Raw genomic sequence first — 22,546 nt, 5'->3', positions numbered from 1 at the left:
AGGCAACGGGCTGCCTTTCACCTCGGTGGTGCAGCAATTATGTGGCATAATGACTGCACTGCAAATAAGCAGGGAGATTTTATTAAACCAAATGAGCAAATCATCTGCGTCTTATTGCGGTTTGATTGACAGTGACAAGTGTCGAGCAGACACGGATGTGAATATGATAAAGAAGCTCGCCCGAAAGCTCTTGATAATGTTACTCTTGATAAAGTTGCTTCGGCAAACCTTGCTGAGTAAATAAAAGGGAAAGAAATATGATGCATATTAATTCACGTCATTTGCTATCCGATGCTGGATGGGAGGGAAGAATATGGTTGAGGGAGCAGAGGGTGGGGTGGGGGGATCTTGCGGAAGGTTCGGCACATTGGCATTTCATCTGAATTCCAAAATTGCATTCATGAGTCACACAGACTTTACAATAATATATTAATATTAAAAGTAAAGGTCATCCCACATAACAGTTAAGCTGCCTGAGCCCCAACCTTTCCATCAGTAACAGGCTTATAGGGGAAGGTGAGAAGAAAACAAGTGGGAATGAACTGCATAAGGGATGAGGCAGCGAGGAGAGTTACATGGAAGGAACATGCGATGATGGGGGTAGGTAACCTTTTAGGGCCAGTGGGCACATTTGGCAATTTGGGAGAAATGGTTGTGGGTGCCACCACAAAATGGCTGCAGTGGGAGGCATGTCTAGACCTGCCCAAACAACTGCGTACAAGGCAAAGGTGTGGTCTGAGCCACAACACACTCAACAACTCCAGGTTAGAGAAGGAGAGTAATTCCCAGGCCCCCTTCTCCTCTCAGCAAGGGGAGCCCACACTCCACACTCCAGGAGGCAAGCTGGGTCTGTTGGAGACAGACTGTCTGTTGGAGACAGACCCAGACTATCTGTTGGAGACAGACCCAGACTTAAACATGTTCTAGGTCCTAAACTTTCCCTTCCATGCTCTGGTGCTTCCCTTCCCTCTGCCCAGGTTTTTGAAATGGCTCCTTTTAAAGGAGATGTTTGTGTGCAACTGGGCAGCCTCCTCTTTCCCTGATGATAGGCCCTTCCGTGCATTAATTTATCGGGAAAGAGAGGACAATGCAGGAGCCTAGAGGATTCCCAAACTGTAGACCAAATAGAAGTCTGGCAAGAAAGGAAAGTTGTCTGAGAAAATTTGTAAACCAAAGCAGTTTTAGAGAAACCTTATGCCCTTTGTAACACAGAGAGCTTGAGTATGGCATTGCTCTCTCAACCCCAGAAATATATTTAAACTGAACATTTTGGTTTCTGGCCTCATCAGTAGCTGTGCTGTTAACTGGGTAGGAGCGGAAGTTTGGAAAGTTCCTTAGGAGCAAAAACAGGCATGAGTGGTATAATGTCTATGAATTGTCCTCCAAGTTAAGGCCATTGGGACTAAGAGTTCTCAGTCTATAGATCCAGAAATTTTCCCTTTTGTCATTGTCTTTAGTTTGTTCTATTGGAAGCAACTGTAAATCCAAGAGACTATGTGCAGGAGAGTTGAAATGTCTTGCAGCAGGCTGCTCCAGGTTTTTTTGGTAAGAGTCGCAGATTTGAGGTTATGGAATCTTGTTCTTAGGGCCGTTGTAGTTTTTCCTACATATTGCATACGACATCCATTTTTTGTTTTGTGTTGTTTTCAAGCTAATGTTGACCCTTTTGGTGCTCAGTAGTAGCTTCAGAACACTAAATGGGTAAAAAAAAAAGACTTCAAAATGACTGTTCCAGATGCTTTTTTAAAACCCTTCTATTTGTTTTTACTGTTTGGGGGCCAGTTTCACATTGCCCACGCCTGCCTTAGAGATAAAATTGCTGGGACCAACCAACCTTCCCAAGTTCTTAGCAATCTGCTCCACCACTACTGCCACAAACAAACAAACCCAGAACACCTCCTGGTTGAGAAACTGGGTGAATGGCATATTCCCACTGTACTTCCTTATGGCAGGTCCAACCTGGCACTGAATTCCTGCAAAGTACACATGCGATTTCATAGGTGGTATATGGCTTTTTTTTTTTTTTTGCTTTTTTTTTTAACTGGAGAGATCTGGGGACAGATTCGTGCTTGACCATGGGGCATTTCTGGGTGGTCTTGAGAAAAAATATTTTCTCTCAGCCTAATTAACCCCCGAGTTTCAAGGACATAAATACGTTAAATAATATGTTAAATAATAATAATATATAATAATATATAATTAATAACATGTTAAATAATATGTTAAATAATATAATATAATATAATATATATAATTAATATAATAATATGTTACATAATATGTTAAATAATTGTATTTTTGGTCTTAAAGTGGACATTTCAGAGAGTATATTTGCTAGGGACAAGGCTTCCCATGGTGGTGGGTGTCTCAGAAGTATCACAGGCAGTATGCCTATGTACACCAGTTGCTGGGGAACATGGGTGGGAGGGTGCTGTTGCACTCATGTCCTGCTCGTGGGTTTCCCATGGGCAGTTGGTTGGCCACAGTGTGAACAGAATGCTGGACTAGATGGACCCTTGGTCTGATCCAGCAGGGCTCTTCTTATGTTCAAAAAATACTGTAAAGCTGTATATTTCCCTTAAGGGTCTTAGAGCAGGGGTGGGGAACAACCCTCCAGATGTTGTTGGATTACAACTCACATCAACCCTATCCAGCACAGCCAATACTGAGGGATGATGGAAGTTGCATTCCAGCAACATCTGGAGAGCCACACATTCATTCCTCATCTCTGCCTTTATGGGATGTATCACTGATGTTAGCTGAATCACTAGTGTTTTCTTGGATATCTCTTATTTTATTCCCTTTTTGCCAGGGCTTTATTTAATTTTTTATTTATTCCCAAGTCCTTTGAGAAACTTAGGAGAGAAGGTATTTCTCATTGCAAGAAAGCTGATCGTACATTGCTATAGTACTCACATATCAATATAGTTATCCCCATCCTTTGGGAAGAAAACATAAAGAAGGGTTTCTGGAACCACTCAGATATTTCGTGCAATGATTTGTCCATACGTTCATTAGGCACTATTGCTTCAACAGCTTTGCCCTCTCTGGTGCAGCCTTTGGTTGCTGTTTCTCTTAAGGACCTCCAAAAGGTTGTGTCTCACACATGAAAGAATCAAATCCCATTCTGAGAATGGAAATGTACAGTAAGTAAAAAACACACACATTTATTTTTACTCTTATTCTGGGATGAGCACACCAGCCACCTATACAAAACTGACAAAAATCTATGAACAGACCTTACTCTTTCCTGTGAGGATGTGAAATTAGACCCTTTACTGGGGTAATATAGGTCTGGCTGTGGGCACTACTTTAAAAAGTAGCACTTGAAGATTTACACCAAAAGCAGAATTAATTAAAACAACCACCACCAGATACAGCAGCAATCAGATTGTAGGCTTCAGGGAACTGTAGTGTGAACCAATCTGTGCAAAACTAATGGCAAGTCATAGTTTGAAATTCAAGCAGTGGTAAACCGAGATCTCAGAATGTTTGCAGGGATGAATGGAGTACTAGCAGGGGTCAAGCTCTTATCTTGCTTGAACCCCCATTTTCCTTCTGTTTCTGCTTACATGGGGGAGGAGAGAAAAGGGCCCAGGTTCAGAGGCAGTATGCTATTGAATGTCAACTGCTGGGGAATTCTTTTTGCTGCTATCCCTTGCATCTGTTCTGTTCAGCCTCTGTCATGGCAAGGGCTTAGCATTGTCAGGTGCTGTTGACGTCTGGATTACAGGGTTCTGCTATGGATCAGGTATTTACCAAGGTTTGGGGCAAGTTAGGTTTCTCAAGGAGGCAGGAACAGGACAGCACCATGGAGAGTTCCAAGAGATGCTGGGGCTGGAAGCCAGAGAAGTTAGTCAGTATGGTGCTCCCAAAAGCAGTAGATCATGACGGAGTCTTAAATAAGTGTTCAGCTTCTTTTAGGCTGGCTGAATAAGGCCTTTTCTCTTAAAGGAGCCTGGTGTGTTTTAGCAGCCACAGGCTGCAACAGTGCTGGGTCTTCATGTCTGGAGTGTCTTCAGAGTGCTAGTGTCTTTATAGCTGGAGTCCTCAGAGTCTGAGGATGGCAATGCAACCTCCTCTGGATGCATGGGGGCAGGTTCCTGGGGTCTTCCTGGGAAACTGGGTCCTGGAGAGGTAGAAGCCCCATGACACCTTCTTATAACAGAGTCCTCTCCCTGAACTGTTAACTCAGGAGCCTTTTCTTCCAAGGGTGAAAGGTATGGATCTTGGACCATGACAATATATGGGATCCCAGGAAGCATCTGGTTGAACCCTGTGGGACTACAAAAGAGAAAGGACAAGATCCCCCATTACAACTCAACAAAAACCCACAAGGTGCAAGAGACCTTACAGAACTGCACTAAATCACTGTATTATTTAAAGGAAGTACATTTATAGTGGTTTATAAGATTTGTGTATAAACAAAGAAGGCACAATTGATTGTGCACACCAAATTGCAGAGGAAGGTAATATTTCCAATGCGCATATATATCTATATGAATGAGGCATATCAATCTGCTATCAAGCAACTCTAATACATGCACATCATATCAAACATATCAGTCCAGTCTTCCTCAGGAGCTATGTAGACCACTCTTTTTAATTATGTATATAACGTACTATGAAAACTGTCACAAGGGGGGAAAAACACTTCCTCTATATTATACATTTTCAGTGGTGTACTGGTCAATCGAATCAATCAAATATATTAAAAATCGTGAATGAAATCATTCATCTGGAGAAAACGTCACTATTGCATTGAATGCAGAAATTCTGATTTTCTTCAACTCACTCTTCCCCCAATGCGCTTGTGCTTCGAAAACCAGTCACCACAAAAGAGATAATGCTGCCACAGCTGTTGTTGATCACTGTGGGAAGCAGGATGCTGGATGGAATGGACAAGCCGTCTGATCTAGCAAGTGACTTCATACAGGACCAGAGTTGGCACCTGGTATGCATGGGCACCTGCCGTGGGGCCCAATATCTTGGCAGGACCCAAAGCTGACACCTGTCCTGTCCTCCCCCCCCTTTTAAAGATCCATAGCTTCAAGCAGCACTGGACAGCTAGTTCTGGGTGCCATTTGAATTTTTTGCAGTGCCCCTGATGTAGTGACGCTCTGGGGCATTGTGAAAAATTTAAGTGATGCCTGTCAGCCATACCTGCTTAGAGCCCTGCTTACAGGTCAGCCCACCAAGAGCACTCCAGAAGGCACTTTGCTAGCCTACCTCCACTCAGATTTGGAGCTGGCCCTGTCTTTGCATGTTCCTATGAAGCAACAATAGTTCTCATCCAACTATTTCTGCCTACCCAGGAACAGAACAAACTATACTGTTTCTTTCATCTTCTCCCGTAGGGCTGACACACAACTGTCCCTCCATATTTAGAGTCTTCTGCTCAACTGCAGCCAGATCATTTGGAATGCTCTGATCTCTTGACTGTGTATAACAAGACACAGTGAGAAGAGAGGAAGAAAAAGACAGCATTCTAATCCAACCACAGTTAATGGTACTTAAGTCCTATTGAAATCAGCCAGACAAGTCCTATTGAAATCAACCCCATTTATCTCAATGGGACTAAGCACTGCTCACTGTGGTTTGATCTGGACCAGTATCTTGCCTTTTATGGCCTCTGAAGTTACACATTCTGTTGATCATTCTCTCCTCTTATAATTTTGTGATTGTTTACCTCTTCAGTAATAACGTTAAGCCAAGTTGTCATTAAAAAAAAGAAGCTTTAGGCTGTAAAGTCAAGGGATGTCCCCCACCCCACCCCACCCCTTGCAGAATGGCTGATTCTAGCCCTTTAGAAAAATCAGCTTACTTATGAGATATTAGAAGCATTATTGCCTCCTTTAATATTCGTGACCGTCTCCAGGAAATGTATCACAACTTGGCATTTATTAGTGCTAGGCACGAGTAAGGGGCATGTTATTTGATTTGAATAACAGCTTGGAGCTACCGTTTGAGTCGAGAAATATATTAGTCAGAAACAATCTCATTTAATAACACTGAAACTAATAAAAGGGGGGGAGAAAGTATCCAACTTCTTCAAAATTGAATTTATGAATATTGCTTAGCAGGATTAATGATTTAAAAAACCAAACCTGTTTGTCATGTTATTACCGTATTTTTCCATTTAAATGCAAAACCAGGGAGTCAATGAGCCCATTGGGTTACATAGTGCACAGAAGGAAGCCATTACGCACACACACAAGCTTGGAAACCAGTGATGAACTTTAATTACGAGGTCAGGTAATCAAACTATAATCAAATGACCTTGCATAAAATCTGTGTTTGAAATTAATCGGATGCAATTCTACAATTCCGTACTACTGTTTTTCTAAAATGTACGGGGAGACATTTCATTTTCATTTAAAAGTCACCTTAAGGACTTTTGCCTTCAATCTTCTACGTAGCTTAATTTGATTTTGAAAATTTTGCATTTGTAATAATGTCTGCCTATCATCTAGATCAGGGGTGGGCAACTGGTCGTGCTCATAAAGTTGTCGGATGGCAACTCCCTCAGCCCTACCCAATGGTGTGGGATGATGAAGAATTATAGGAGTAAAAAAAAAAGAAAAAAAGAAGGCAACATTTTAGGTTGATTTTTTTAAATGAGGAAATATTGTTTAATAAGAAGGCATTGTGAATGCCAGAACATGGTATTCATCATGGAAATATACTTGCAGCAGAGCTGAATAATTCTGCAATCTTAAACATGCCTACAACTCGTATGTCCTACACAGGACAAAATGGGATGATATTGTAATGTTATTCTTCCGTAAACCATCCTAGAATCATGGTCAAAGGGCAGTCAATGTATTATATACATACATACATACATACATACATACACTACTACTAATAAAAACTCCCTGGAAGTAGAACCTTTTCTCCTGATGTGCTAGCTTTTTATTTGCAGGGAGATGTTTATGTAGGGGAGCATTCAGAAACAGCATCTCTTAACGCACAGCTTGAATTTGGTATGGTCCATTCCATCACGTTCTGCTGCATCTGTAATCCATGCCTTGTTTCTCACAGTACACATACCGAGGAGCAGAATGTAAAATATAGCAAAACTATACTGAGTATTTGGGCTATGTGCACCCCAGATATACTAATGCTGTTGGGTCAGGGTTGGATGCACGATCTGCCTTCCTTGAAAGGAAGGGCTACGCTTATGAAAGATTGCTCTGCCTGACTTTCGGGAATCTGCCACAAACATACACACACCACAGCTCACCCCATTCAGCGGATTCTCCTGACTCTCTGTGTAGCATTTTCAGGGGGCTGGAGGGGCTGCTGTGGGAAGGAGGGCGTGCAGAAGTCGATTTCCATCAGCACAGTTAGTCCAGTGTAAATCTGGATCCAATCCGCATTTTTAATGCTAAGGAGTCCAAATTTCCCCACATTTTAATTTTTTTTTTTTTTAGAGATTGTTTGTTTTCCAAATAGTAAGTTTTCCAAATATTGAGCATATGTTCAGGTTCACCCCATTGCCCCTCTCCCCTTAAAAAAAGTCATAAGCTTAGGAAATGAATAGAAAACTGTCTCTCCAAAGGAAGGGAGTGGCCCCCGATCAAATCATCCCAAAAGAGGAAATGCATCCTCCAAAAAGAGGAAAAATTGAGGACACAGATTTGCATATGCTAATTTTATATGTATAGACACACCTTTAGAAATGATTGTTATAATGGAAAGAGAAATGCAATACATCTCACCCTAGTGGGGACGGCTATGGGCAGGTGAGCTTTTGTGCCTGCTCAGTCTGCTGTCCAGATGCTGTTTATTTCATGGGCAACTTCAAGGCCCACCTCTTCCTTCCGATGGTTCTTTATGTTTGTACTCGCCTTTCACATGCCTGACTATTATCCTCAAGCAGCCCTTTAAACAGAAGACTGTCTTCTATGATGTAGGACACAGGGCCACCACAGAAGAAAGTAAGATTCTGAGAAGTTAACAGCATAATCTTATACATGTCTACTCAAAAGTAAGTCCCATTTAATTTGACGGGGCTTACTCCTGGGAAACTGAGTACAGAATTGCAGCTCAAATATAGGAAGGCAGTATTGCAGTCCACATTTACAAGAAAGAGGCCTTGTATTTAATCAGCTGGGGTGGGGTGTGTGTGTGTGTGTGTGTGTGTGTGCGCGTGCATGTACAATTTATTTTATCTAGGCTGTAGATGGAGCCATAACACAATCTTTAGGCAGAAGCATCGTACTTTGTGGCAGAAATACTTTAACAAGGCATCCTGCATGGGGGGGGGGGAGGCTTAACTGGACCTAAATTTAGGCATGAGTGCCTCATTAAAAACAAAAATCTTTGCTTTAAATATATATATATATATATATATATATATATATATAAAGGCAAAGGTGCCCCCAACCAGTTGTGTCCGACTCTAGGGTGCGGTGCTCACCCCCGTTTCTAAGCTGAAGAGCCAGCGCTGTCCGAAGACGCTTCCGTGGTCATGTGGCCGGCATGACTGAACACCGAGGTGCATGGAACGCTGTTACCATTCCCGCCGAGGCGGTACCTATTTATCTACTTGCAATTTCTTGCTTTCGAACTGCTAGGTTGGCAGAAATATATATATATATATATATATATATATATATATATATATATACCCATTTACAGTTCTAATCCTCTTCAAGTCTGCTCAGACACAACCCCTACTGAGCATGCTGGGGGCTAATCCCAGGTAAATGGTTACAGAAATGCAGTGTTAGCTAGGTTAAATATCTTCAAACAAAGCCCAGAAGCAGCGGAGGAAAGGCCCTTTCATTCTGTCCAGCAATCTGGCTCTCCCTGTAACGATTTCTCCAGCCATGGCTCCATATTTGGGGCGAATGGGGCAGTTACCCTCTTCCCCACCCCCTTGTGGCAGAGAAACCCCAGTGCAAGCAGACACATTTGGCAGGGCATGCAGCTGCCGATTGCCCCGTATGATCTTCTGCTCCTCTGACCATCCCTGCCCCAGCAGCCCTGATGGGCACCAGCCACCACTGACTGACCAAAGGCATGTCCCAGGGTAACTGTCTAGCAGATGTTGGGAGGGGGAGGGGCACAAGCTAAGTCAGGGGAATCCCCGAGTTTTCTCAATCTGTGGTTGGAGAAAAGAATGGGATTCCCCAGCACAACCCTCGCCCTCTCCATTGGGAGTGGTGCACAGGGAAATCCCCTTGCTGTTTCCAGTCACAGATCACAGATTCCTATCCTTGCCTGTTCCGGAAGGTCCCAGTAGCCCCCAGGCTGGGGGTGGGGTGGGGGGCTATGAAGGCTGCCCAAGTTTCCACAGGCTGGATGGGGAACCCACCTTAAAGACTAACACATTTATTCTGGCATAAGTTTTCAAGGACTATAGAGCCCACTTCATCAGATGCTTGGAATATAATGGAGAGTTTCATTATGGAGAATTTTGTAAGACTCTATGTATCTGAAGAAGTGGGCTCTGTAGTCCACAAACGCTTATGCTAGAATAAATTTGTTAGTCTTTGGGCTTTTCTACAGAAGGCTTTTAACCCTCACCTTTACGGAGGCTTCTGCTTCCAGATTTTTTTCTGGGATTAAGATTGGCTCCTTTACAAGTTTTTTTTTTTCCCCCCAGGGAGGGGCGGGCGTTCTCTTCCTGTCTATATGTTCCATTATACAACCACTAAGAGGCGCTGTGGTATACCAGATTGCACAATTATACTAGGTTTCTATAACACCATTCAGAAAAAATACTAGACTTTCCTCCTTAGGACACACACACGCCCGGGGATAATGGCTGCAAAGCACGGGAAAGGCCCTGCAGGATGACGACATCATGTAAAGGACCCGCAAACTACTGTGTATGAAGAATCATGAGGACACAATAAAAGCCTCACGTAGAAAGGCTCTTTAAGGTGCCCCAAGACTCTTTGTTGTTTTTGTTGCAATAGATGAACACAGGTACCCTCTGGAAAATAATAATAATAATAATAATAATAATAATAATACCCAGAATACTTATAATATTAAAGTTGCAATCCTACACTCACTAACCTTGGAGTAAATGCTATTGAACTCAATGTGATTTACTTCTGAGTAGACATGAATAGGATTCTGCATCACTCTTTTGCCAGAGAGAATGCAGTGTGTTTTCAGTGTCATGCACGATTAGCTCTCTCCTATTTATTGTGACTCCCCCATGGATAATGTGTTAAAATCTCCACTGAGAATCTGCTTGGAAAATGTTTGTGGACTATGGATATGAAGCAGGAGTTTTGGCAGCCGACTGAGGGCTACAGAACATAACTTCGTGCTTTTCTCTTAATGCTGGCCAGAGCTCTGCAAATAGCCCAGGCCAGGCTCTGCATTGCACTGAGCTAATGCAAGCCTTGATGTGGCTTTGGTGGGAGAGATGCATGCCTCAGCTATACCACACACACTGCCATGATGTAGTTAACTCAGTCTTGACCCCAGGGTCCCCAAATGTTCTGGTCATGGGATACCAAGAAGAGGGAATGAAAGATGGCTTGCTTAGCAGGGGTAGAAAGTAACAGCCTGTGGTGGCATTCCCTCTGTGTGGCTTCTGCCGTTCCCCATACAGCTCTCTCCTGCTTTGGATGTTGCAGCCAAGCAATAAAGGGTAAGAGCACTCTATCCCATCCTCTCACAGCTGAGTGTACCGATAACTCGTTGTTGGTTTTTAGTTTCTATTCAGTCCTTAAAACGTGTCTGTGTGCTCCTCATTTCCATGAGAGGCAAGACATTCCAAGGACGTATCTGGGGCTGGTTTCCTTGCAACAAGAGAACACTGGAGACTTAAGGTGTCTTTGTATCATATAGAAAACAGAGACAGCGATGCTGTTTTGTTAGGGGGTGAGGAAATCCAAGAGACCCAAGTAACAATAGCTTCATGAAGACCAGCCAAAATTCCACAAAAGTGTGCAAGCTTTCAAGTTCTCCAGGATTTTTCATCAGGCTAGGTGGTACAAAAAGCAGGGGATGGGGGAAGTCCAAAAACAGCAAAGTCTAAAAACACATGGTCTGCTGATATGGTCTGCAGATTAGATAGACTGAGTCTGAACTTGAAATCTCCATAGATACCAACAGTTATTCATATCTGTCTCAAGCACTAAGAGACACACATGACCCTGGTGTGGCGGAGAACAGAAGTAAAGGGGAATGTGATAGTTCTCATATGAACAAAATGGAGTTTAATTTTAGCTGATGCACTAGTTCACATCAATAGAAGCCAAGCGGGGTAGTATTACCTTAGCTAGTGGTTGGAGGGCATGTATCCACCACCAAAGCTAAGAGCCATTGTTAAACATAATCTTCCTCTGGCTTTAGGATCTCTCTCCTGGATGGCTAAAGGAGAGTAGAGGGGAAAGTTGAAAGTATAGAGGAGGAAGATAAGTTGAGTTTGCATCCTTCATTCCCTCCAGATTCCTGTCTTTTTTCTTTACTTCTGAAAAGAAAAGTCTGAAGACTTCAAAAATATGTAAGGGCACAATCTTATGCACATTTAGACAGAAAAAAGCCCTACAACTCCCAGCATTCCCTAGCCAGCTATGTTGGGACTTGTAGGACTTTTTTCTGTCTAAACATGCATAGGATCGCACCCTAAATCTCCATGTGCTTTTAGGGATTCCACACTGATTCCCTTTTCATCCTTTTTTGGTGCTTTCCAATTGGCACATTATTAACGCATAATGAGCAACTAGTACTTAACTTTTGGCAGGAACCCTTTTGGGGTAAGAATGTATATAGACAGATAAGCCTATTATTGCCAGAAAGTCTGTCATGTTCTTAGAGCTGCTGATTAATTATGAACATGCTTACTAAGCCAGATTCCCAGTTTCCCTCCCTTTAAAAATATCCCATTTTCTTAATACCTGGATTTCAAATAATAGGCTGCAACGAGTCCAAATCCATAAATGGATTGTTACAGAGCTTGTAGTATTAGTTTTTATTAGACATTACGGGAAAGCCAGAAATAAATTTGACCTGATAAATTCACAACATTGTTCTTCACTGAAAGATGATAAAGAAAAAAAATAGTTGTCAAGTAATGATTGCAGAGAGCATATCATGTATAGAGACTCAAGAGCTGGAAGGCACTGAAAGGAATCTATGTGCTTCAATGGGATAATACATCTACAAGTCTCAATCAACCTACACAATCCAGTTTATAACGTGTCACTCACAGAAAGCAGGTGAGCAACAGGTTATTATATGGATTATATTGTTGTAAGCCATCTTGGGAAGGCTCATGCCCTGAAAGGCCACCTTGAAATATAATAATAATAATAATAATAATAATAATAATAATTTCATTATTATTAAATAATATGAGGTAGGTTAGGCTGGAGAGATAGTGGCTGGCCCAACACCATGCAGTGAATCTCATGGCTGAGTGGAAATTTAAGAACATAACAAGAGCCCTGCTGAATCAGACCAAGGGTCCATCTAGTCCTTCATTCTGTTCATACAGTGACCAACCAGCTGCCCACGGGAACCCACAAGCAGGACAGTAGTGCAACAGCACTCTCCCACCCATGGTCCAGGCAAGTGGTGTACATAGGCATACTCCCTCTGCACTGGAGGTGGCATCAGGACTAGCAGCCACTGATAGCCTTCTCCTCCAGGAATTTGACCAACCCCCTTTTAAAGCTATCCAAATTGGTGGCCATCACTATGTCTCGTGCTAGCGAGTTCCATAGTTTAACTAGGCACTGTGTGAAGAAGTCCTTCCTTTTATCTGTCCTGAATCTCCTACTCCTTCCCAGTTCAAGTCCAGTGTTAAACTGGGCATTAAACATACTATCAATACCCACTCCACCACACTGGCTCTTGATGGAGATGGTATTGATAAAGGACACATTAGTTGTGTGTGTGTGGTGTCCGTGTGACTGGCATGGTTCTTCCGGTCAGGACCAGCCTATAGCCATGGGTAGGAGGTGGCCTTACCCAACAGACCTGGAGTTCTGTTTACATTAGTACCACACAGAGACACCATGGGTGTACCTGATGGCAGTGCAGAGCAAGAGCAGCCATGCTCCAAAGAGTGCCAGGCAGTGGGGTAAGCCACCACCATGTAATTCTCCACAATGCCCTGGAGTGATGCTCACTGGGGCACCAGGGAAACAACAATGATGTGTGTCCTAGGGCAAGCATCAACAGTGGGCCCTGCGACCTAGCAATTGCCTGAGGGTGCCATGTAGCCAGGGCAGGCCTGACCTGAAGGGTATGTTCTCCAACTCAGGCTGTCTGTCAGATGAAATAGCAACTGGAGAAACTGGACCCCGAAGTATAGCAGAGAAGGCACTCCTCTGCTGAGTGGTCAAAGCCAGGCTCTGAGTATTTATACCAGGCCCAGCCATTCCAGAGGCCTCATACTGCCTGCCAACCACAGGGAATAATGTTGCAGACCACTGTTCCCTTCTGAGGAGGGCTGCAAGACCTGATGCATAAGCATCCCTAGGGTACTCTAGGCCTCAGACTGAGACAAAAGCTGGGCCAAATATCCTACCCCCCAGGTTTTGTGGGTCCATTTCTTCCCTGAGAAAGGGTGGGCGATGGTTATTTATTTTATTATTACATTTATATCCCACCCCTTTTCCTCTTGCAAGGAACCCAAGGCAGCTTACATGGTCTTTTCCATTTTATTCTCACAACAACTCTGTGAGGTAGGTTAGGCTGAGAGTCAGTAACTGACCCAAAGTCACCCAGTCAGCCTCATGGCTGCGTGGGGACTAGAACCCCGATCTCCCAAGTCCCACTCCAACACTCTGACCACTACACCACAATGGCACTCATTTGTGGACTTTCAGGGGGAAACCACCTTTTATTCCCAAAATGTAGTGTTGTTCTTGTAGGATTGTGCCTTAGGAATGTGGCCAGGCTGTTGAGAGCAGCAAACTTCTTCCTTTTTTTTTTTTAAGAAAGAAAGGGTGCCACCTTGTATTTAAAGGTAAGACCACCACCCCTGAACATGCTTAGAATTCACCCCACCCCACCCTCCCTGATTCATCCAATCCTTGGTGAACGTTTTTCCCCACTTCCTGGAACTGTTTCAAATACTTTGGTCCCGCACGACCTGAGACCATGATCTCACCCCGCACCATCCCAAACTCAACACATTTCCATTGTGTTCCTGCCCAGTTGGCTTATGCATGCCCATTTTACCAGCAAAGTGGGATGGAACGATGGCTTCAGAGAGCTACCACCCAGACAGTTTTGGCTAATGGGAGGTACAGAAATGTTATAAATAAATATTCAGTCATAACTAAGCCCCATTGAAGTGGAACTGAAGTGCGCTCTCTAAAGTGTAGGTGACAGGGGTTTCAAAGGGATTGAGTTGCAACTCACTTCTCTAGGATTGTTCCCAGAGCTGACACTGCTGTCCTACCCTTCCTCTTTTCTGGTGTTCCAACAAAAAGCAAGGTGGCAACCATTGTTATTGCCTGCAATGCCCTGGAGTGACCCTGACTATTTCTGTGTTCAGGTGTCACATCAAACAAACCTGGAATTACCTCCGGGGTTGTTAATTAAGGGTGCAATCCTATGCATGTTTAGGTGGAAAAAGGTCCTACAACTCCCAGAGTTCCTCAGCCATCCATGCTGGCTGGGAATTGCTGGGAGTTGTAGGGCTTCTTTCTGTGTATACATGCACAGGATTGCACCCTAAAGCTTGTTCAAAATAGAAGTGGCAAACACTGGAGTCAGCACTTTCATTCCCTTGCTTGTGGCCCCAGCAACCCAACAATAAATGAGAGGAAGGGAAGTTTTACCCACCAGCACTGCAGGAGGGATCCACCAACATGAGGGAACAGTAGAGGACCTCATGCCAAGGGTGCCCTCCAATCTTGAGCCAGCTCTGTTCCCAAATGCAGTGGTTCCCTCTTGGTACACCAAACCGATTAATGCACCCACAGAAAGTGTATAGAGTTTGTTTGTACACTGATGCAGTGGAAGACTGGAGAAGCAACTGGTTTCAGAGGACAGGGAAAACAAAGCAGGATTTGTGTGTGGGAATGGCTCTTAGGCAATATTTTGGTGCAAAAGGATGTTGACAACTTTTGCATTTCCATTTCACATTTCTATCCAGACTTCTTTCGCTGAATAGCTGATAGGAATCGAGGCCAGAAATTGCATGGATTAAATCTCAAACCTCTTGCTATTTGGGCTTTAGGGTATGTTGTACATTTTCCCTGCCCAGCTTTTTGAATTTTTCTGTGCAAAATCAGATGTTAACTCTGTGAGCGAGGCTATGTGCAAAATTTTTTTTGTTCATCAGAATAATGACTGCAAAACAAGCAGTAAGCGAAAGAAAGTTACATGCTACATTAAATGTGTAGCTGATCATAACCTTTTTATTTTACTTTAATATAAGCATGTAAAGGCCAAATATAGATTAGGTCCAATGTGTGTGGGTACATGGGGTTAAATCTTCAAACCCAGCTGCTCCCCCCCCCTTAAATTTCCCCCTTGTAGGGGGCGAAAGAAAGAAAGGAAGAAAGGAAAAACCTCAATTGGCTCTGAATTTGTTGCAGTGTAAGCAAAACCCCTGAAGGGAAACAAGGAGCGCAGGGAGAGCGCCCCTTGTTTGGAAGCAGAATCATGCCCCCAAGAGGCTTCCAGGAGGGTGATTCTGCTTCCAAACAAGGCGGCTACCCCCACATGCCTTGCGTTCTTCCACAATCATTGCTTTTTTGCCACTGCGCTGGTGACAAATTTGGCGGTGGGATCTGCCCCCCCCCAAATGGCCAGCAGGGGGCAACATGTGGTCTGCGTCTTGCCCACCCCAGGCCTGGAGGGAGAGGTCAAGAAAATGGGTAATGGTGTCAGTGGCAAGAAGGAGGTGGTTCCACTCATGGAAGGGAAGCCCACTGAGTGCACCTTGCCCATGGGCCCTCCAGAACCTGGTGCCAACACTGGGAGGGAGGAAAGGAGATTAATCCTGGTTGTTCCACCAATCAAAAAGGGAGACTTTACAGCTGGATGTTTCCTTGTGCCTATAACATTTTGCTGAAACACAAGGATGTTTCCTTGTGTCTATAATGTTAGTAAATGTGCTGAAGTTTATAAATCCAGGGCTGGCCCTGCCATGGAGCAGGGTGAAGTGTTCTGTTCAGGCGGCACCAATGAAAGCGGAACAGATGAAGGCAGGAACTGTTGTCTGACTAGTGGAGTAAGACTTTTTGAAGTGTTTGCCCTAGCAGTGGCAGGGAGGATGGAAAATGTCTTGGGTGGCACTGTGTATGACCCAGAACAGTCAGAACTCCAAGGGAAATTAAAGCCCCTTTCTTTAGCCTGAGTTCAATTATTATATTTCCCCTCCCCCTCCCCAAACCTTCACCAGATGGAAAAGGGGGCCTGCAATGAATATCTTATTAGTCTGAAGACAGCAGAGGGCAGCTTTCACCCACAATTCATATTTATACCTTCTGAGATCAAATATAACGATGAAGTATGGAACAGGTTGCCTCACAACCTGGACACTCGTTCTAGAAAAATGAGGAGCAATGCCTCAGTATGAACCAAACAGCAGCTGTTTATTAGATTCGGAGATACCTGCACCGCACATGCCAAGATGCTGTATGCAATGGAGCCCCCTGGTAGGGATTGTTCAGGATTGTAGTGGCATCTGTTTGTTTGTATATTTTATTTATTTATGGCAAAACAGACTAATTCAAGACATGTTTTTTGGGGAGGGTGGGAATGACTTCCTGAAAGCACCAAACCTTCTGGATCTTGTTAAAGGCTGATTATATATAGACACTCACAGAAAGAAAGGAGAAGTCTATTAAGGCAAGCGTCCAAATCCCATGGAGGGAGAAGTGTTGGGAAATTTCTGCAGTGCTTCTGTTCTCCCATGCTCTGGTGGGAGCCGTCTCGGGAATAAGTGACTAACCTCCTGGATCATCAAGGCTCGAACATCTGCCTTGTGAGACAGAGATGCAAATAAGCAAGATCTGTTCCTATTGGATAATGGGAAGGATACCAGTTAGATCTACCAAGAACTTTGACTGGAGTTTTGGAAAAAGAGCTGGGGTTGGATCCAGGATCTGCCTTCCGTGAGAGAAAGGGCTCCACTTGTGGAAGGCCCCTCAAACCACATTCAGATTCCCTCAAACCACATTCAGATTCCCTCAAACCACATTCAGTGTAGCATTCAGCAGGGTCTCCTGACTCTCTGGACCAGTTTGCATGACACGACAGCTCATCATGGGTTTAACCCTCAAGCAACCCCCGCTGGCTGGGTCTGCATGACACGACAAGCCACTGCAACTCCTGGCCAGGGCTTGCATATTCATAATGGCGGACGACCTGAGCTGTGGCGCCCCGAAGATTAACTAACCCACGGTGGACTGTCATGTCATCTGAACCAGGTCTGTGTGTGTAGCATTTTCAGGGGGTCGAGCAGCTGCCACGGGTAGGGGAGAGGGCCTGGAAGTCTGCTTCCGTCACTGCACTTGATCCAGTGTAAATCTGGATCTAACCCATGGTGTTGGAAGACCAGCTACACTGGTCCTAGGGATGAGTAGGTTTCCCCTTTTACATTTCTCGCCCCCCCACCCCGGTTCATTCTGCCCTGCATTCCACACCTCCTGAATTCCGGCTTAACTCGGAAGCAGTGGGATCCTGCAGCTCTCCAGATGTTGTTGGACTCAATCTCCTATCAGCCCTAGGCAGCATGGATGGTGGCTGGAGATGATGGGAGCTGTAGTCCAACAAGAACTGGAGGTTCACAGGCTCCCCATTCCTGAGCCATTAATTCAGGAACTGGAATGTGTACTCATGGCTGTTCCTCTCAGTTCATTTGCATCTTTACCATCTTTACATTACTAATGTACAGTGATAAAACCATGCCAAACAAACACACCAGTGTTTTTCCATTCTGGGTCATTTTTGCATATGTTCACCCATAAATCCTCTCTGTCATGTTTCTGCATTAATCTGCAAATGTTAAAAACATGCAGGAAAATTCACATTCAAATAATATATTTTAAAATGCATTTTCCTCCCAAAATATACATTTCTAAATGATTTTCTCTCAAAATTTATATTTCCCCATGTATTTTCCCCTCATAATATGATTTCTAAATGTAATTTCCTCCTTAAAAGATTTCTAAATCAACGTCCTCTCAAAATATACATTTCCAAATGTATCTTTTCTCTCAAAATATGGCCTTGAAGGGCTCAATCCTATGCATGTTTAGACTGAAAAAAAGTCCTACAACTCCAAGCTGGCTGGGGAATGTTGGCAGTCAGGACTTTTTTTCTGTCCAAACATGCATAGGATTGCACTCTAAATGTATTCTCTCTCAAAATATTTATTTATAAATTAAATTGAGATCCTGTCTTTCTGCCACAAATGGCACTCAAGAAGATGGGTAACAATGGTAATGTTCAAATAAAACAGAAATACAATTTAAACAAAAGCAGATTAAAAACATACAGGCAGAGAAATCCTACGATCCTTGGGAGGGTGTCCCAGTCACCATAGGAGGGTGTAGAGGGGCAGCAAAATACACTCACAGACAGTGCCTCTTGAGGCAGTGTATAAGTTGTTCCTTTACAGGTGCTGCCCAAGGTTAGAGAATCAGGGTGTTTGCTTATTGTGATTGTTCTTGTTGTTTTTATTTATTTATTTGTTACATTTACATCCCCCTTTCCTACAAGGAGCATACATGATCCGCCTCCTCTCCATTTTATCCTCATAACAGCTCTGTGAGGAAGGTTGAGGTGAGACTCAGGGACTGGGCCAAAGTCACCCGGTGACCTTCATGGCTGAGGGGGGACTAGAACCTAGTCCCAGCCCAACACTCTAATCCTACACCACACTGTCTCTCTTTATTATTACCACCATGTTATGTCCCCTTCTTCATCATCTATGTATCATTCAGAAGATGTGTTTGCATTTGATTCTAATCATGATCATATATTCCAAGAGGTAGAATGAGGAGCCCCTAATTACTCAGGGGCTATTTTATTTTATTTTATTTTATTTTAGCTAACACCATTTTCAACCTAAGGTGGATCACAACCAGCATTTTATTTTATTTTTCAACATGCTTTAATGAGAAGGGGTTAGAGAGGATAAAGCAGAAAGCTGGGAGGCATGTGGAGAAATAAGGAGAAATTGGGGGTGTGCGGGAGGCAGACATATATGGTTTTAAAAAAGAAGACCCCCCCCCCTCCATGTAGCAGATCTGAGTTGAATGTGGGTCCCTCCCAGTCTGAAAAGGGTAAAAATTACTGCTTCAGTCTGTGATTGTCAAACCGTGCAACCCTATGGATGTCTACTCCAAAGTAAGCCCCATTGAATTCAATCAGCTGTACTCCCACGTAAGTGTACATAGGATTGCACCTTAAGTCAATCAGAAACAACTCAGAAGCGCTTTTCACAAGACGGAGCATATGTGAATACAAATTCCTGATTATCTATCATCACACCACGTACAACAGGTCCATGTGTATAAATCACAGACAAGACAAAAAACTGTATCTGAATGGAGCACATATTTACACCTTAAGAAAAGGATTAGCATATATTTACAGTGGCTGGTTAGGATTAAATACATGCAATCTCGGTTACAAAATATCAAGGGCAGGATGGTTTTACTTAATCTCTGCTCAGTGTAAGCTAATAAATCCGTCAGATAATGCTTCTGTTTAATTAGACAAACACTTGTGGGTATTTTGATAGAACAAATACCATCTAATTTAGGGGCATAATCATGGCCAAACTCCTCAGAAATGGCTCCCAAATGATGCTGTTTCTGATGTGCTCATATAAACAATGGATCCGTAGAGCAAAGCAAAAGGATTTCTCGCTACTGCATGCAATTGTGTTTGCTTATTGTCTTTGCCCACTCTTTTACAGTGCAATCCCATCCATGACTACTCAGAAATAAGGCCTCCTGAATCAGTGGGACTTGATTCCAGTTAACTGGGTACAGCATTTCCGTCTTATAAGGTATAACATCTTGCACTGCACTCCTATACACATGTACCTGAGAGAAAGCCTCACTGAAATTAACAAGACTTACTTCCGAGTAGACATGTATAAGCGCGCACTCTTAAGCTGCAGTCCTGTGCATCCTTACTTGGAAATAAGATCAGTGTGATTTACCTCTGAGCAAATGTCGCATTGTGATTTACCTCAGGCTGAGCAAATGTCGCATTGTTAGTGCATTTCTGTGAGACATTCAGCAGTATTCTTCCTAGACCTTAGTAGAAAAACTGGTTATTCACTTGCTCGTAATCAGTCAAATATTGCATTTCTCTTAAACACAGTAGCCAATGGCCTGCAGGAATGGATGTTTTATTCTGTAGAGAAATGATTATTCAGCCTAATATTGATTGGCCATGGGCATTCAGAATCCAGAGGCTTCCCATTGTTGGTTTCAGAACGATATTTCCTTCAGTAGTGAAGTCTCCCTTCAGGGGGCGGGTGTCCTCTTTTCTTTTTGCTCTCTTGAAACATAAGGAAATAATTCTACATTCTATCCCGGTGCCAGTTTGACTGAATATATTAGGAGGAGGAAACCCTGTATTTTACCAAATCCGCAAAAATCCTGGGCAGATTGTTATTCAAACATGTGTAAGTGATGTTTTGTATTTGAAACCACTGATGTTGGACTGCTAACAATATTGTCATGTTGTTATAAGAAGATGTGAGTATATGTCAAAAAGGTTCTTAGTTCTTTACTCACACGTATGAGAACTGTGTGGATCATAGATACTATGGATACATAGATATTTTCAGACGTTCCTACCTGGCTTAATATGCATACAACTCTTGCTCAGGCACAGTTATTTGCATTTCCCTTCACACAAGCCGTAATTTAATGAGGAAGCCTCTAATTAACCATAATTCCCCATTTTGTCAGAACCACAAAACTATGGTTACCTGCTTTGGAACAAGCCAGGATATTACACAAACTTCATTCTGTGGTTTAATATCCTGGCTTGTTCCAAAGCAGGTAACCATAATTGCCTGGTTTGGATGGAATGGAAAACTATAATTAATTATGGATTGATTGCTCACACTTTGAAGGGAGGAGTGAAGGGCCTGAATGTGTGGGCAAAAGTCCCGTGTATATCTTGGCTTGATAAGCTGAGATATGATTGTCTGAATCAGGCCTACAGGTTTACCACAGTCATGGCTAAGCTGAATTTAGTTTAGCTCTTATCTAACCCACACTGTCTGCACTGTTTACATCTGGAAATCAAGGTTGTTGTGCTACCTTGGCAAAGAGGCATTTTTCACTGAAAGGTTACACAATGTAAACAAATGTGTGGGAGGTGAGTTTACATCAGCATTTTTCCTGATGAAGGCAGTTTTGTTGTTGTTGTTGTTGTTGTTGTTGTTGTTCAGTCGTGTCCGACTCTTTGTGACCCCATGGACCATAGCACGCCAGGCCTTCCTGTCCTGCGCTCACTCCTGGAGCGTGCTCAAGTCCATATTCATTGCATCAGTGATGCTATCTAGCCATCTCATCCTCTGCCCTCCCCTTCTCCTTTTGCCTTCAGTCTTTCCCAGCATCAGAGTCTTTTCCAGAGAGTTTTCTCTTCGCATTAGGTGGCCAAAATATTTGAGCTTCAGCTTCAGTATCTGTCCTTCCAATGAGCACTCAGGGTTGATTTCCTTTAGGATTGACTGATTTGACCTCCTTGCAGTCCAGGGGACTCCTAGGAGTCTTCTCCAGCACCACAGTTCGAAAGCATCAATTCTTCGGCGCTCAGCCTTCCTTATAGTCCAGCTCTTACAGCCATACATTACTACTGGGAAAGAAGGCAGTTTTACACATCTCTAATCCTTCTGTGTTTGAAGTTGTGTATAAATATCTCACCTTCCTCCCTGTTGAAACATCACGTGTTCTGTTCTTAACTGTAGGGTGACTATGGGCCGGTTCGCATGTCGTGACAAGCCATGCTGAAAACAAGCCACGGTGGGTTGCTCAATCGCTCACGAAGCCACACTGCTGCTGACAGATGATCAGGTGCTCGCCAGCTTGCTGTGGTTTGTTTTCCCCTTCATCCTCCTGCTGGCTCCCAACATGCATCCCAGGGGCCTTTGCAGCAGAACTCATCTTTCCCCCACCCACTTTCTTGCTTTGTGAAAGCACCTGTGTCAGCAGTGCTGGTGATGGGCAGTCTTGAAGCTGCCCATCACCAGCAATGAGACAGCAGACTGAGCAAGGCACACACAGGTCATCTGGTCCTAGTCTTCCACACTATTGTAAGATGTACTGTACTTCTGTTTAAATCATAATAATTATTTTGACATTTGCATCTATACATAGCATAACATATGTTAGTGCTGTACTGAAAATTTCTCCCACATTTTTTTCGACCATTCTCAATTTGATAGAAAAGAAATGGCTTTCAAAAAGAAATTCAAAGGAGAATAAATTTCGGAGAAATTCTCATGGGCTTCATGTCATTACTTTACTCAGGAGGTGGACATAGAGCTTGATTTACCTATGAGGTGGCCACGAAGTGTACAGGGATTCATTGTACAATAATCTCTGTGGCAGCCTGTAGCTTCCTGAAC

Source organism: Heloderma suspectum, chromosome 8 (assembly GCF_057233095.1).
Source record: "Heloderma suspectum isolate Gila_16-S chromosome 8, 16-S_ref, whole genome shotgun sequence".
Taxonomy (NCBI): domain Eukaryota; kingdom Metazoa; phylum Chordata; class Lepidosauria; order Squamata; family Helodermatidae; genus Heloderma; species Heloderma suspectum.
Note: the sequence above shows the minus strand (reverse complement) of the source record.